This window comes from Pleurodeles waltl, chromosome 9 (assembly GCF_031143425.1).
Source record: "Pleurodeles waltl isolate 20211129_DDA chromosome 9, aPleWal1.hap1.20221129, whole genome shotgun sequence".
Taxonomy (NCBI): Eukaryota; Metazoa; Chordata; class Amphibia; order Caudata; family Salamandridae; genus Pleurodeles; species Pleurodeles waltl.
The window spans coordinates 179,596,595-179,611,305 of record NC_090448.1 but is presented as its reverse complement, the minus strand read 5'-3'; positions in this window follow the sequence as shown (position 1 = coordinate 179,611,305).

The window sequence follows — 14,711 nt, the reverse complement described above, 5'->3', positions numbered from 1 at the left end:
AAGGGCAACCTGGTCAAATGGCAAAATTAAGTCTCACTGTGCCCATAACATCACCTCTCGGGCTGGGTGAAAAACACCGCTCTGCTGGCGGAGTTTGTGGAATTTGGCAACTTCGCGTTTCACGGAGAACGCAGAGTTCCCAATAGATTCTGCACTCTGCAACGTGGCGGAGTTTTTTCAGATTTTTCCCCAGTTGACACTTGCTATCTGTCATTCAGCGTGCGCCAGATGTGAGAATAAAGACTCCTGTTCTCTCTTGATCACAAAAGAGATCTTGTACCCTCTTGCGAGAGTTAGCACCAAATGAGCGACTTCCAATGTGTCTTTTTTGACCTAAGCAAGCACAAGTGAGCGCAATCGACAGCTGCTGCAACCTCGCGAAGCTGAAGCAGCTAAAATCGACAACTTTGAGTGAAAAATCTTCTTTAATTGACCATTCGCGCTGATATTGTTTTGCGAGGTGTACAGTTAATTTTATTTTTTCCCAACAACAGGAAGTGCCCCAGACTCCAACTTCTTGTTCTGTCCAGCAGGCTCCTCCCAATGCTTTATCCATCTACTTGGATTTCGAGCTGGAAGCATCCCTTTTTTTTGTCTCCTGGATATTTATAATTGTATTTAAGGACAGTTGTATTTGAGATTTTACAAGTAAGTTAAAAAACACTTGCATAAGGGTGTTGTACAACTTGTTTGTTTGATAGGGGGCATGCCCCAGGATTAATCTGTACATTTATTTGTTTTTTTTTCAATTTATGTTGGTAGGTGGCCTGCATTTGTGGGCTAGTTATTTTATTTACTTGTAATTTTTGTTTCACAAAGGAAAAATGTTTAACAGTGCACCACATTTGCTCCTTGTTCTGTTTTGTAAATTTACAGTATTCATTAAATTGAATGTTAATGTAAAGTGGCTTAGCCTGCTAATGTATTAGGCCTTTCAGATGTAGGCTCAGTACTAGTCATGTGTGCATGATGAAAAACAACTGTTTGTAGTATCTATGGAACTGAAACACCATGGATGGCATTGGATTAAAGATAATAAAATGTTGTTTGGTGGTATTTCACATTTTTTCCTGCAAACAGTACATGGAGGGTTTATCTAGTGCTTGATGCCTTTGTATGATGTTTGCTGGAAAATTTTGTAGCCCCTTTAATTTAGGTTTTTGAAATTACTAATGCTGACTTAACACTGTTTTTTCTCCTGTACCAATGCCTTCTTTGTATGGCCAATGTGTGAGAGTGTTTGTCATAGTCCACCATGTTTTCTATTCATCCTGCCTATTGTTTGATGTGGCTGTTGGCCATTTTATTTAGGCAACAAGTAGTCCTGCATGTGATCTTCTTTGTTGTGGTGGCCATGCCTCCTTGCTGGTTGTGGTTTGGCCATGTGGCTGGCGGCCATTTTGTGTAGGCAGCCGGTGTGCTTTAGGTCTGCATATTTTTCTTCTTTGTTGTGGTGGCCATGCCCCTTGCTGTTTGTTGTTTGACCATGTGGCTGGCGGCTATTTTGTGTAGGCAGCCAGTGTGATTTAGGCCTGCATGTGTTTCTTCTTTGTTGTGGTGGCCATGCCTCCTTGCTGGTTGTTGTTTGACCATGTGGCTGGTGGCCATTTTGTGTAGGTAGCCAGTGTGATTTAAGCCTGCAAGTGTTTCTTCTTTGTTGCGGTGGTCATGCCTCTTTGCTGGTTGTTGTTTAACCATGTGGCTGGTGGTCATTTTGTGCAGGCAGCCAGTGTGCTTTAGGCCTGCATGTGTTTCTTCTTTGTTGTGGTGGCCATACCTCCTTGTTAATTGTTGTTTGGCCGTGTGGCTGGTGGCCATTTTGCATAGGCAGCCAGTGTGCTTTAGGCCTGCATGTGTTTCTTCTTTGTTGTGGTGCCATGCCTCCTTGCCAGATGTTGTTTGACCATGTGGCTGGTGGCCATTTTGTGTAGGCAGCCACTGTGCTTTAGGCCTGCATGTGTTGGTGGCCATGCCTCCTTGCTGGTTGTTTTTGACCATGTGGCTGCCTGCCATTTTGTGTGTTGTTGACTCAGGCCTAGTAGGTCAATGATGCTTATTACTAAATGTAGAGTATGCACAGTTGTTTATATTTATAGATATTTTTTGCATTTTATTTTTCACCTCTACCACTCCTTGCCTTTCAAATCCCTGTGTTTTTTATGCTTGTCCCCTGCCCTTATTACATCAGCAATTACAATCTATTTTTAAAAATGTTCATCCTTTTCTTCTATTTTTTTTACATGTATTTTATTTAATTTTATAATATCAGTTTCATATAATAATAATAATAAGAATACTAATAATAATAATAATATTAATATTTTATTTTTTCTAATCCATTTTTTCTGGCTTTTCGATTTTTTTTAAACATAAATTATTATTTTTTCCGCATTTTTTCCCATTAGCCACATGTCTGCTATAGGTGTACAGTTGCACAACATTTCATAGCATTACATTATTCAAGATTTATTATTATTCCATTTGTCACCAGCACCTCCCTGTGTGCCACATGCCAACTTGATGCAGACAGTTATATTCTGTATGCTGTATGTTGTTTCTGATGCTCTTTCTTATCCTTCATGACTTACATGCTAATGAAAGTTAATGTTGTTGTGTTGTTTTTACGAATGGATAAACTGTATTTCATAATTATTTATACGTTGTAGGAAAGTACCATCTTGCCTGGCATGTTACCCCCATTTTTCACTGTATATATGTTGTTTTAGTTGTATGTGTCACTGGGACCCTGTTCACCAGGGCCCCAGTGCTCATAAGTGTGCCTGAATGTGTTACCTGTGTAGTGACTAACTGTCTCACTGAGGCTCTGCTAATCAGAACCTCAGTGGTTATGCTCTCTCATTTCTTTCCAAATTGTCACTAACAGGCTAGTGACTATTTTTACCAATTTACATTGGCTTACTGGAACACCCTTATAATTCCCTAGTATATGGTACTGAGGTACCCAGGGTATTGGGGTTCCAGGAGATCCCTATGGGCTGCAGCATTTCTTTTGCCACCCATGGGGAGCTCTGACAATTCTTACACAGGCCTGCCACTGCAGCCTGAGTGAAATAACGTCCACGTTATTTCACAGCCATTTTACACTGCACTTAAGTAACGTATAAGTCACCTATATGTCTAACCTTTACCTGGTAAAGGTTAGATGCAAAGTTACTTAGTGTGAGGGCACCCTGGCACTAGCCAAGGTGCCCCCACATTGTTCAGGGCCAATTCCCCGGACTTTGTGAGTGCGGGGACACCATTACACGCGTGCACTACATATAGGTCACGACCTATATGTAGCTTCACAATGGTAACTCCGAATATGGCCATGTAACATGTCTATGATCATGGAATTGCCCCCTCTATACCATCCTGGCATAGTTGGCACAATCCCATGATCCCAGTGGTCTGTAGCACAGACCCTGGTACTGCCAAACTGCCCTTCCTGGGGTTTCACTGCAGCTGCTGCTGCTGCAAACCCCTCAGACAGGCATCTGCCCTCCTGGGGTCCAGCCAGGCCTGGCCCAGGATGGCAGAACAAAGGACTTCCTCTGAGAGAGGGTGTTACACCCTCTCCCTTTGGAAAATGGTGTGAAGGCAGGGTAGGAGTAGCCTCCCCCAGCCTCTGGAAATGCTTTCTTGGGCACAGATGTGCCCAATTCTGCATAAGCCAGTCTACACCGGTTCAGGGGACCCCTTAGCCCTGCTCTGGCGCGAAACTGGACAAAGGAAAGGGGAGTGACCACTCCCCTGACCTGCACCTCCCCTGGGAGGTGTCCAGAGCTCCTCCAGTGTGCTCCAGACCTCTGCCATCTTGGAAACAGAGGTGCTGCTGGCACACTGGACTTCTCTGAGTGGCCAGTGCCACCAGGTGACGTCAGAGACTCCTTCTGATAGGCTCCTTCAGGTGTTAGTAGCCTATCCTCTCTCCTAGGTAGCCAAACCCTCTTTTCTGGCTATTTAGGGTCTCTGTCTCTGGGGAAACTTTAGATAACGAATGCAAGAGCTCAGCCGAGTTCCTCTGCATCTCTCTCTTCACCTTCTACCAAGGAATCGACTGCTGACCGCGCTGGAAGCCTGCAAACCTGCAACATAGTAGCAAAGACAACTACTGCAACTCTGTAACGCTGATCCTGCCGCCTTCTCGACTGTTTTCCTGGTGGTGCATGCTGTGGGGGTAGTCTGCCTCCTCTCTGCACTAGAAGCTCCGAAGAAATCTCCAGTGGGTCGACGGAATCTTCCCCCTGCAACCGCAGGCACCAAAAAGCTGCATTACCGGTCCCTTGGGTCTCCTCTCAGCACGACGAGCGAGGTCCCTCGAATCCAGCAACTCTGTCCAAGTGACCCCCACAGTCCAGTAAATCTTCAGTCCAAGTTTGGTGGAGGTAAGTCCTTGCCTCACCTCGCTAGACTGCATTGCTGGGAACCGCGACTTTTGCAGCTACTCCGGCCCCTGTGCACTTCCGGCGGAAATCCTTTGTGCACAGCCAAGCCTGGGTCCACGGCACTCTAACCTGCATTGCACGACCTCCTAAGTTGTTCTCCGGCGACGTGGGACTCCTTTGTGTAACTTCGGGTGAGCACCGTTTCACGCATCCTTGTAGTGCCTGTTTCTGGCACTTCCCTGGGTGCTACCTGCTGCTAAGAGGGCTCCTTGTCTTGCTTGACGTCCCCTCTACCTCCTGGTCCAATTTGCGACCTCCTGGTCCCTCCTGGGCCGCAGCAGCATCCAAAAATAACCGCACGATTTGCAGCTAGCAAGGCTTGTTGGCATTCTTTCGGCGGGAAAACACTTCTGCACGACTCTACAAGGCGAGAGGGATCCGTCCTCCAAAGGGGAAGTCTCTAGCCCTTTGTGTTCCTGCAGAAACCGCAGCTTCTTCTGTCCAGTAGAAGCTTCTTTGCACCCACAGCTGGCATTTCCTGGGCATCTGCCCATCTCCGACTTGCTTGTGACTTTTGGACTTGGTCCCCTTGTTCCACAGGTACCCCAGATTGGAAATCCAGCGTTGTTGCATTGTTGGTTTGTGTCTTTCCTGCATTATTCCTCTAACACGACTTCTTTATCCTTAGGGGAACGTTAGTGCACTTAGCACTCACTTTTCAGGGTCTTGGGGAGGGTTATTTTTCTAACTCTCACTATTTTCTAATAGTCCCAGCAACCCTCTACAAGGTCACATAGGTTTGAGGTCCATTCGTGGATCGCATTCCACTTTTGGAGTATATGGTTTGTGTTGCCCCTATCCCTATGTGTCCCCATTGCATCCTATTGTAACTATACATTGTTTGCACTGCTTTCTAAGACTATACTGCATATTTTTGCTATTGTGTATATATATCTTGTGTATATTTCCTATCCTCTCACTGAGGGTACACTCTGAGATACTTTGGCATATTGTCATAAAAATAAAGTACCTTTATTTTTAGTATAACTGTGTATTGTGTTTTCTTATGATATTGTGCATATGACACTAAGTGGTACTGTAGGAGCTTCACTCGTCTCCTAGTTCAGCCTAAGCTGCTCTGCTAAGCTACCATTATCTATCAGCCTAAGCTGCTAGTCACCCTATACACTAATAAGGGATAACTGGGCCTGGTGCAAGGTGCAAGTACCCCTTGGTACTCACTACAAGCCAGTCCAGCCTCCTACATACGTTTATTTAAGTAACCTTTCTATGATATTGTTTGTTTCTACTACTAAAGCAACTGCAACAAAAATGCCACGTCACACTGATCCTTCTTGCATGTTTGCTTTTAGGTGCACGAAGAGAAAGAGACATCACCCACAGTGCTGCCAGACAGAAGGCCTGTGCTCGACGTGATGCGTGGCCACATTCACACGACCACACAGACATCTCTTCAGCTGCTGAAGCTAAGTGCTACTGCCAAGTGACAACTTCAAGATGGCCCAAAGAAAGCTGCTACCAAGAAAGCAGCCAGTGATAAGAAGGTACTTCCCTCCACTCATATGTTGCCCCGGAACTTTTTGGGGGCAAGATGTGTGCCTGCCACACCAGCCTCTGGGGAGTAAGCAGGGAGCACCACTCCCACATCAGCAGCCCCATTCCAAAGTAGGCCCAAGCCCATGTCTCGCACAGAGGCAGCATCTCTAATCACAGGAACGCCGATGAGCAGTGACGTTGAATTGGACTTATCTCTTTCTCAAAGTGGTACCCAATCATTGCCGGAAACTCAGGCCAGTGAACAGCAGCCGCAGCCAGCAGTAGCAGTTCATCCTTAAGTAGGAGCACATCAGGATGTTGAGCTTCATGCAGAGCTGAAGAAGCCCCTCTTTCACAAGACATAGGGGGTCATTCTGACCCCCGCGGACGGCGGAAGCCGCCCGCCTGGCGGGAACCGCCAGAAGAACGTACCGCGGTCAAAAGACCGCAACGGTCATTCTGACTTTCCCGCTGGGCTGGCGGGCGACCGCCAAAAGGCCGCCCGCCCGCCCGCCCGCCCAGCGGGAAAGCCCCAGCAACGAGGAAGCCGGCTCCGAATGGAGCCGGCGGAGTTGCTGGAGTGCGACGGGTGCAGTTGCACCCGTCGCGATTTTCAGTGTCTGCCAAGCAGACACTGAAAATCTTAATGGGGCCCTGTGAGGGGGCCCCTGCAGTGCCCATGCCAGTGGCATGGGCACTGCAGGGGCCCCCAGGGGCCCCACGACACCCGTTCCCGCCATCCTGTTTCTGGCGGTGAAAACCGCCAGAAACAGGATGGCGGGAAGGGGGGCGGAATCCAGCGCCGCCGTGGAGGATTCCCTGGGGCCGCGGGAAACCGGCGGGAAACCGCCGGTTTCCCTTTTCTGACCGCGGCTGTACCGCTGCGGTCAGAATGGCCCCAGAAGCACCGCCAGCCTGTTAGCGGTGCTTCCGCTGTCGTTGGCCCTGGCGGTCCATGACCGCCAGGGTCAGAATGACCCCCATACTGTCTTCCAGATCTCCACCATCTTCTTCCTCAAGCCCTCTTCTGATGATCAAGACTCCTCTTTGATGGCATCTCAGTCTGAGACATGCCAGGAGAGGCAAGGAGTGAAAAGAAAGGTTCCTGAAAGCCTTATGTAGGAGGCTGACCTGGTGTGTAGTGGGTACATATGGTACTTACACCTTATACCAGGTCCAGTCATCCCTTATTAGTATAGTGTAGGCAGTGTCTAGAAGCCTGGCTCTCTAGAGGTAGCTTTGGATGAGCAGCCAGGCTTATCTAGGAGACATGCAAAGCTCATGCAATACCACTGTAGTCACACTTAGTACTCACACACTTGTAGGAAACACTCAGTGTTACAAAAATAAAGGTACTTTATTTTGCTGACACAAATACCAAAAATACCATAGAGACTATACTCCATTAGGAGGTACATAATACACAAATTATATACACTAGCATGCAGAAATAGGCATAAAACAGTTAGAAAGCAGTGCAATTAGTGAAAATCACAATAGTTAGATATGGCCCTTGGGGAGCACAAACCATAAGAAAGTGGAAAGCGAAAGCCAGCCCCCCACCTAGGCAAGTGTAGTGTGTAGAAGGGAGCTGGGAGTACTAGGAAAGCCCAAAGGTAAGCACCACAACCCAACCCAGTGACCAGGAAAACAGGAGTAAATCACAGTAAGTTTCCCAGAACACACACACACACAGAAGAATATAAGAATTATGCAAAATCCAGAAGAGACTGCAAGACACCAACAGTGGATTCCTGGACAAGAAGACCTGTGGAAGAAGGGGACCAAGTCCAAGAAGTACAGAAGAGTGCAGGAAGAGGAGGAGCCCCTGCTAACCCTGATGAAGGTGCAAAAGGTGAACCTCCGGTAAAGAAGAAAAGTCAGCACTGCACCCAAGAAGACGAAGTCAGGTTCCTGAAGGGTGCAAGTGATGTCCCATGCCGGATGGAGGTTTGAAGTGAGGTTTGTGTCGTCAGAGTCCACTAACAAGCCTTTATACACGCAAAGCTCACGGTTAGCGGAAAATGGCACTGCCGGGGACCAGGAAGGACCAGGTGGACTCTACCCAGGAGGGGGACCCAGAGGAGGCCCTCAGTGACACAGAGAGCCCACAGAAGACCAGACAGGACAGGGACAAGAAAGTTGCAGAAGAGGCCCACACAGCACTATGATAAAGGCTTCCACACCGCCAGAGAACCACTCGGGGAGCTATGCATCGCAGGATAGAGTGCTGGGAGCTGGAGCTTTAAGATGCATGAAGATTTTGGAAGAAGGATACCAACAAACCTTGGCAGCTGCAAAGAATGCAGTGCACAGGGGTACTGCCTTGCGTGGGGAGGCAAGGTCTTACCTCCACCAAAGTTGGACAGTTGGAAGAGAGGACCATCTGGACCACTTCAGTCTACCACTCGGGATGCAGGATCCATGCCTCTTCATAGTAGAGGTGATCCACGCAGCTGGTCATCATCGAAGTTGGTGCTTGCAGAAGCAGGGGAGTGACTCCTTCACCCCAAGGGATATGCCTTCTTACTTCTGATGCAGGCTGAAGACAGGCTGTCCTCAGAGGATGCATGACTGGGGAAATTATGCAGTTGCTGGAAGGAACAATGCTGCAGGAGTCTTGCTTTGTTGCTGCAGCTTGTAGGGTCCTGAGGAGTTCAGATGCAATTTCTTTGGTCAGAGGTTGAAGTGGAGAATGCAGAGGATTCCTGCTTGAGTCTTGCAATCTGAATCTGAGGAACCACCTATTTATGGAGAGACCATAAATTGCCCTGAAAGGGGGATTGGTCACCTAGCTGAGTGACCACCTATCAGGAGGGGGCTCTGATGTCACCTGTTGGCACTGGCCACTCAGATGCTCCCAGAGTTCCCTGCCAACCTTGAATCCAAGATGGCAAAACACAGGGACCCTCTGGAGGATCTCTGAGCACTAACCATGGGGTGGTGATGGACAGGGGAGTGGTCACGCCCCTTTCCTTTGTCCAGTTTCGCACCAGAGCAGAGACTGGGGGTTCCTTAACCAGTGTAGACTGGTTTATGCAAGGAGGGCACCATATGTGCCCTTCAAAGCATTTCCAGTGGCTTGGGGAAGCTACCCATTCCAAGCCTGTAACACCTATTTCCAAAGGGGGAGGGTATAACACCCCTCTCCCAAAGGAAATCCTTTGTTCTGCCTTCCTGGGCTCAAGTTTATTAAGCAACAGGAGGGCAGAAACCTGTCTTGGAGGTGGCAGCAGCTTGGGCTGCCTGGAAACCCTCAGAAGGCTGAAATGGCAATGCCGGGGGTCATCTAAGGAGCCCCCAGAGTGCATGGAATCATACAACTAATGCTTTCAAAAGCCTTGGTGTATGATTCCAGCATGTTTGATACCAAACATGCCTATGTTCGGAGTTACCATTATGTAGCTGGACATAGGTAGTGACCTATGTCCAGTACACAAGTAAAATGGCTTTCCCCCACCCACACAGTCTGGGAAAATGGGCCTGGAGTTCGTGGGGGCACCTCTGCCAGTGCAGAGGTGACCTCACTCACAGGTACTTTGCATCCTGCCCTCTGGGCTAGAAGACCCGCCATGGGGGGACTTAGAAGTGCCCTGGTGTAGTGAAAAATGGCAGTGAAAGGGTGCTTGCACATTTTGATGCAGGCTGCAATGGCAGTCCTGCAGAAGCCTTTGCATGGGCTCACTATCGGTGGCAAACTATATCCTACAGCTCATAAGAATCCCCTGGAACCCCAATGTACTGGAAACCTACGTACCATATACTAGGGACCTCTAAGGGGGAACCAGTGTGCCAATTGTAGGTGAAATACTGAGTTTTTTAGAGAGAGAGTATAATCACAGGGGTTCTGGTTAGCAGAATCACAGTGAACACAGTCAAGCACACTGACATAAGGCAGAACAAGGGGGTAACCATGCCAAGAAAGAGGGTACTTTCCTACACCTTAGAGTAGTGGATGAGCCCAGCTTTTCCCTGCACCCTAATACAGTTCAGTGATCAAGGATTCCTAGGAGACCTAGGTAAGGAGCCCCAGACTTTTCTGGGAAATCTTATTATTTGTTTAAAAGTGTTTTCTACTGCTACCCGTGCCTGTTTACTGTAGACTCTCGGTTTCAGGCAGCCTGGCCTTTTAAAGTGCTGTTTTTTAGCCATGACTGTTTGGAATTTCCCCCCTAGTTTATGGCAAAAGACTGCATAAAGTTCCTCCCCCCCCCTTCTTTTTAAAGTAAAAAAGGCTACATACACCTCAGTGGCTAACTAGAGAGTGTTTAGGAGACTGCTTGATCTGTTTTTGTGATGTAAATTGTGTTTAGAAATTATCTGCATCACCTGTTTTTTGCCTTGAAAAAGCCAAATGTCTGAGTGCGCGACAAGCAGTATTTCAGTGTTTTTTAAAATCTCTCCCCTACCTGGAAAGTAGACTTTTTTAGCTTGGAAATGTGGATTCAGCCTGTCTGTGTCCAAGGAGATTCTGAATAGAGCAGCAGCTCCCTCATCCCTTCCCACAGGGGCTGGGGTTTGCTGATTGGCTCTCTGAGTCCCAGGCAGCTTGCGCCCTCCTCTCACACCTGCCCTGGCCCCTTAAGCTTGTGGAGGGAACCCCAAGACAGCAACATCCATTTTGTGAGCCCAGCTTTTCCCTGTGCCCTAGTACAGCCCAGTGATCAAGGTTTCCTAGGAGACCTAGGTAAGGAGCACCAGACTTTTCTGGGAAATCTTACTTTTTGTTTTAAAGTGTTTTGTACTGCCATCTGTGCCTGTTAACTGAAGACTCTCTGTGTTTCAGGCACCTTGGCCTTTTAAAGTGCTATTTTTTAGCCATGACTGTTTTGAAATTTCTTTCCTGGTTTGTGGCAAAAGACTGCATAAAGCCCCCCCTTCTTTTTAAAGTAGAAAAGGCTACATACACCTCAGTGTCTAACCAGAGTGTGTTTAGGAGACTGCTTAATCACTTTCTGTGATTTCACTTGTGTTTAGAAACTGTCTGCATCACCTGTTTTTGCCTTGAAAAAGCCAAATGTCTGAGTGCGCGACAAGCAGTATTTCAGTGTTTTTTAAAATCTCTCCCTTACCTGGAAAGTAGACTCTGATAGCATGAAAGTGTGGATTCAGCCTGTCTGTATTGAAGGAGGTTCTGAATAGAGCAGCTACTCCCTCCTCACTTACCACAGGGGCTGGGGTTTGCTGGTTGGCTCTCTGAGTCCCAGGCAACCTGAGCCCTCCTCCCACACCTGCTCTGGCCTCTTACGTTTGTGGAGGGAACCCCAAGACAGCCACCTACATTTTGGGAGCCCAGCTTTTCCCTGCGCCCTAATACAGCCCAGTGATCAAGGTTTCCTAGGAGACCTAGGTAAGGAGCCCCAGTCTTTTCTGGGAAATCTTATTGTTTGTTTAAGAGTGTTTTCTACTGCTACCTGGGCCTGTTTACTGTAGACTCTCTGTGTTTCCGGGACCTTGGCCTTTTAAAGTGCTGTTTTTTAGCTGTGACTGTTTCGAATTTCCCTCCTAGTTTGTGGCAAAAGACTGCATAAAGCCCCCCCCCCTTCTTTTTAAAGTAGAAAAGGCTACATACACCTCAGTAGATAACCAGAGTGTGTTTAGTAAACTGCTTAATCTGTTTCTGTGATTTAAATTGTGTTCACAAATTATCTGCATCACCTGTCTTTGCCTTGAAGAAGCCACATTTATGGGTGTGCGATAAGCAGTATTTCAGTGTTTTTTATAATCTCTCCCTTACCTGGAAAGTAGACTCTGCTAGCTTGCAAGTGTGGATTCAGCCTGTCTGTATCCATGGAGATTCTGAATAGAGCAGCTGCTCCCTCCTCCCTTCCCACAGGGGCTGGGCTTTGCTGATTGGCTCTCTGAGTCCCAGGCAACCTGACCCCTCCTCCCACACCTGCCCTGGCCCCTTAAGTTTGTGGAGGGAACCCTAAGACAGCCACCTCCATTTTGGGAGTCCAGCTTTTCCCTGCACCCTAATACAGCCCAGTGATCAAGCTTTCCTAGGAAACCTAGGTAAGGAGCCCCAGACTTTTCTGGGAAATCTTATTGTTTGATTTAAAGTGTTTTCTGCTGCTACCTGGGCCTGTGTACTGTAGACTCTCTGTGTTTCAGGCACCTTGGCCTTTTAATGTGCTGTTTTTTAGCCATGACTGTTTTGAATTTCCCTCCTAGTTTGTGGCAAAAGACTGCATAAAGCCCCCCCCCTCTTCTTTTTAAAGTAGAAAAGGCTACATACACCTCAGTGGCTAACCAGAGTGTGTTTAGGAGACTGCTTAATCTGTTTCTGTGATTTAAATTGTGTTTACAAACTATCTGCATCAACTGTTTTTGTCTTGAAAAAGCCAAACTTCTGGGTGCGCAACAGGCAGTATTTCAATGTTTTTTACAATCTCTCCCTTACCTGGAAAGTAGACTCTGCTAGCTTGGAAATGCAGATTCAGCCTGTCTGTGTCCCAGGATGTTCTGAATAGAGCAGCTGCTCCCTCCTCACTTCCCACAGGGGCTGGGGCTTCAGTTAACTTGGCCTTTATATCGGATTCTATTGGTTGTTGTATATGGTATTGTGATAGGTTGTTGGGGTTGGACTTTCTATTGGTTTAGGGATTAGGGTTGGGTTTGTGATTGGTACTAGGGTTGAGATTCCTATTGGCTCCTGGTGTTTAGGGTAGGGTTTCTGATTGGTACTAGGGTTGAGATTCCTATAGGCCCCTGGTTTTTAGGACTGAGTTTGTGGTTAGTACTAGGGTTGAGATTCCTATTGGCTCTTGGTTTTTAGGGTTGGGTTTGGGATTGGTACTATGGTTGAGATTCCTATTGGATCCTGGTTGTTAGGGTTGGGTTTGTGATTGGTACCAAAGTTGAGATTCCTATTGGCGCCTGGTTTTTAGGGTTGGGTTTGTGGTTGGTACAAGGGTTGAGATTCCTATTGGTTTCTGGTTTTAGGGTTGGGGTTGTGATTGGTTGTCAGGATCAGGGGTATAATTGGTGAATAGGGTTGGGTCTCCCATTGGTTCTGTGATTTAGGGTTACAAATCTGATTGGTTAGGGTTAGGACTTGGTTTCTATTGGCCAGTAGTGCTATTTACGCCTAGGGCTCAGGGTGTCTCAGCCCAGGCATTGTGGATAAGGGCGGAGAAGACATGGGCAATTGCCTGTCTGTGTCAATTCGGGACTGGCCGGGCCTAGGGCCAGAAATGCTGCCCAATTTTCATTTATCAAAAAGGAACTTACTCTCTATACATCCTTCAACATGCAAATACATTATCAGCAAAGACATCCAACTTCTGCATCACAAACTGACCTCATACAGATTGCAATGTCTCATCAACCAACATAAAACCCAATATACCACACCTTTACACATATCCACAACTGCAACAGTAAAACACCTTCATTCTCACAGCAAACACAACTCTGTCCATTCCCACTAACACAACCTGCCATCGCCCACACAACACAAAACCACATTATACATTACTTTCAGCGATCCAGACGCACACTCCCTATTCATGCAAACCAACAGCACTATCCTCTATTTGTTCCACACAGACCCCTTTTTATCATGACAATAAATAAAAACAGCCTTCCAACACACCATCTACAAACACCCTTCCCCCCTCTTCACCAATTGCACACAACCATACAATTCTCACACTCCACTCCACCACACATATTACCTCTTCTAGTCATCACAACTAAAACTAACTCCCCTGACACACATCCATCCCCTCTTGCACACATCATACACTCATCTCCAAAACACATCAACACCCCCTGCAATGCTCTAATACCACTCACCAGCACTAACTCACATACAACTCCTTCATAGAAAACCACTACATCAATATCTCTTCTCACTATTCCACAAAAACAATACAGACCACACACAGCAGCACATCAAAATAGCTCAAACTCTCATTATACTTTCCGTCACACTCACTCCTACCCTCATAAATACACAAAGAATACAAATCCTGACCAATCTTTACTTCGACATTCTCATTTTTCATAAACATCTACCACAAGCACCCCAACACAGTAACATTTATTCACCCGCCTCTCATCCATTGCACAATTTAGAGCCTTACATTATGATCCACATGCTCCTCCACCACCCCTAACCCGGACTCCTTCCACACTAAACAGACGCAAACAAAATAAACATTATGCCACTCTTAACAACTTTGTATCCCCTTGTGTATTTATAATAAGTCTACCCTACTAAAAATAGTACATTCTTCATGTCTCTCTCTGCCACCAACTCCACCACCAACACACACAGACCCAACAAAATGACTCTTTAGCCTGCTAGAAGAGGGACACTATATTGAAAAACAGGTCTATTGTGACCCTCACACAGTTATCACAACTAACAACACACCTGCTAAAAGCTCAACATATACTGATCACCCTTCATCTAAATAAAACAGCACCGCCACTAACACACTTTTTCTAAACTGCCAGCTCATAAATGCTCAATCACTCTAAAAAAACAAGCACCACATCGACGACCTGCTCACAGACACACAACCTGACTTACTATGCATAACAGAATCATGGTTGGGAGATGACATGACCCCAGTGTTGCATGAAGCCATTCCTCCGGGCTATCAAACCATCACACAAAACCGTATAGGCAAGAGAGGAGGAAGACTAGCTATTATATTCAAACAAGCAACAAATCTCAGTAAAACAGACAACATTTTCATACAAGGTTGTGAAGCCCTCCTCACCAGATGCCACCCTACTCCAACTTCCTCCTGT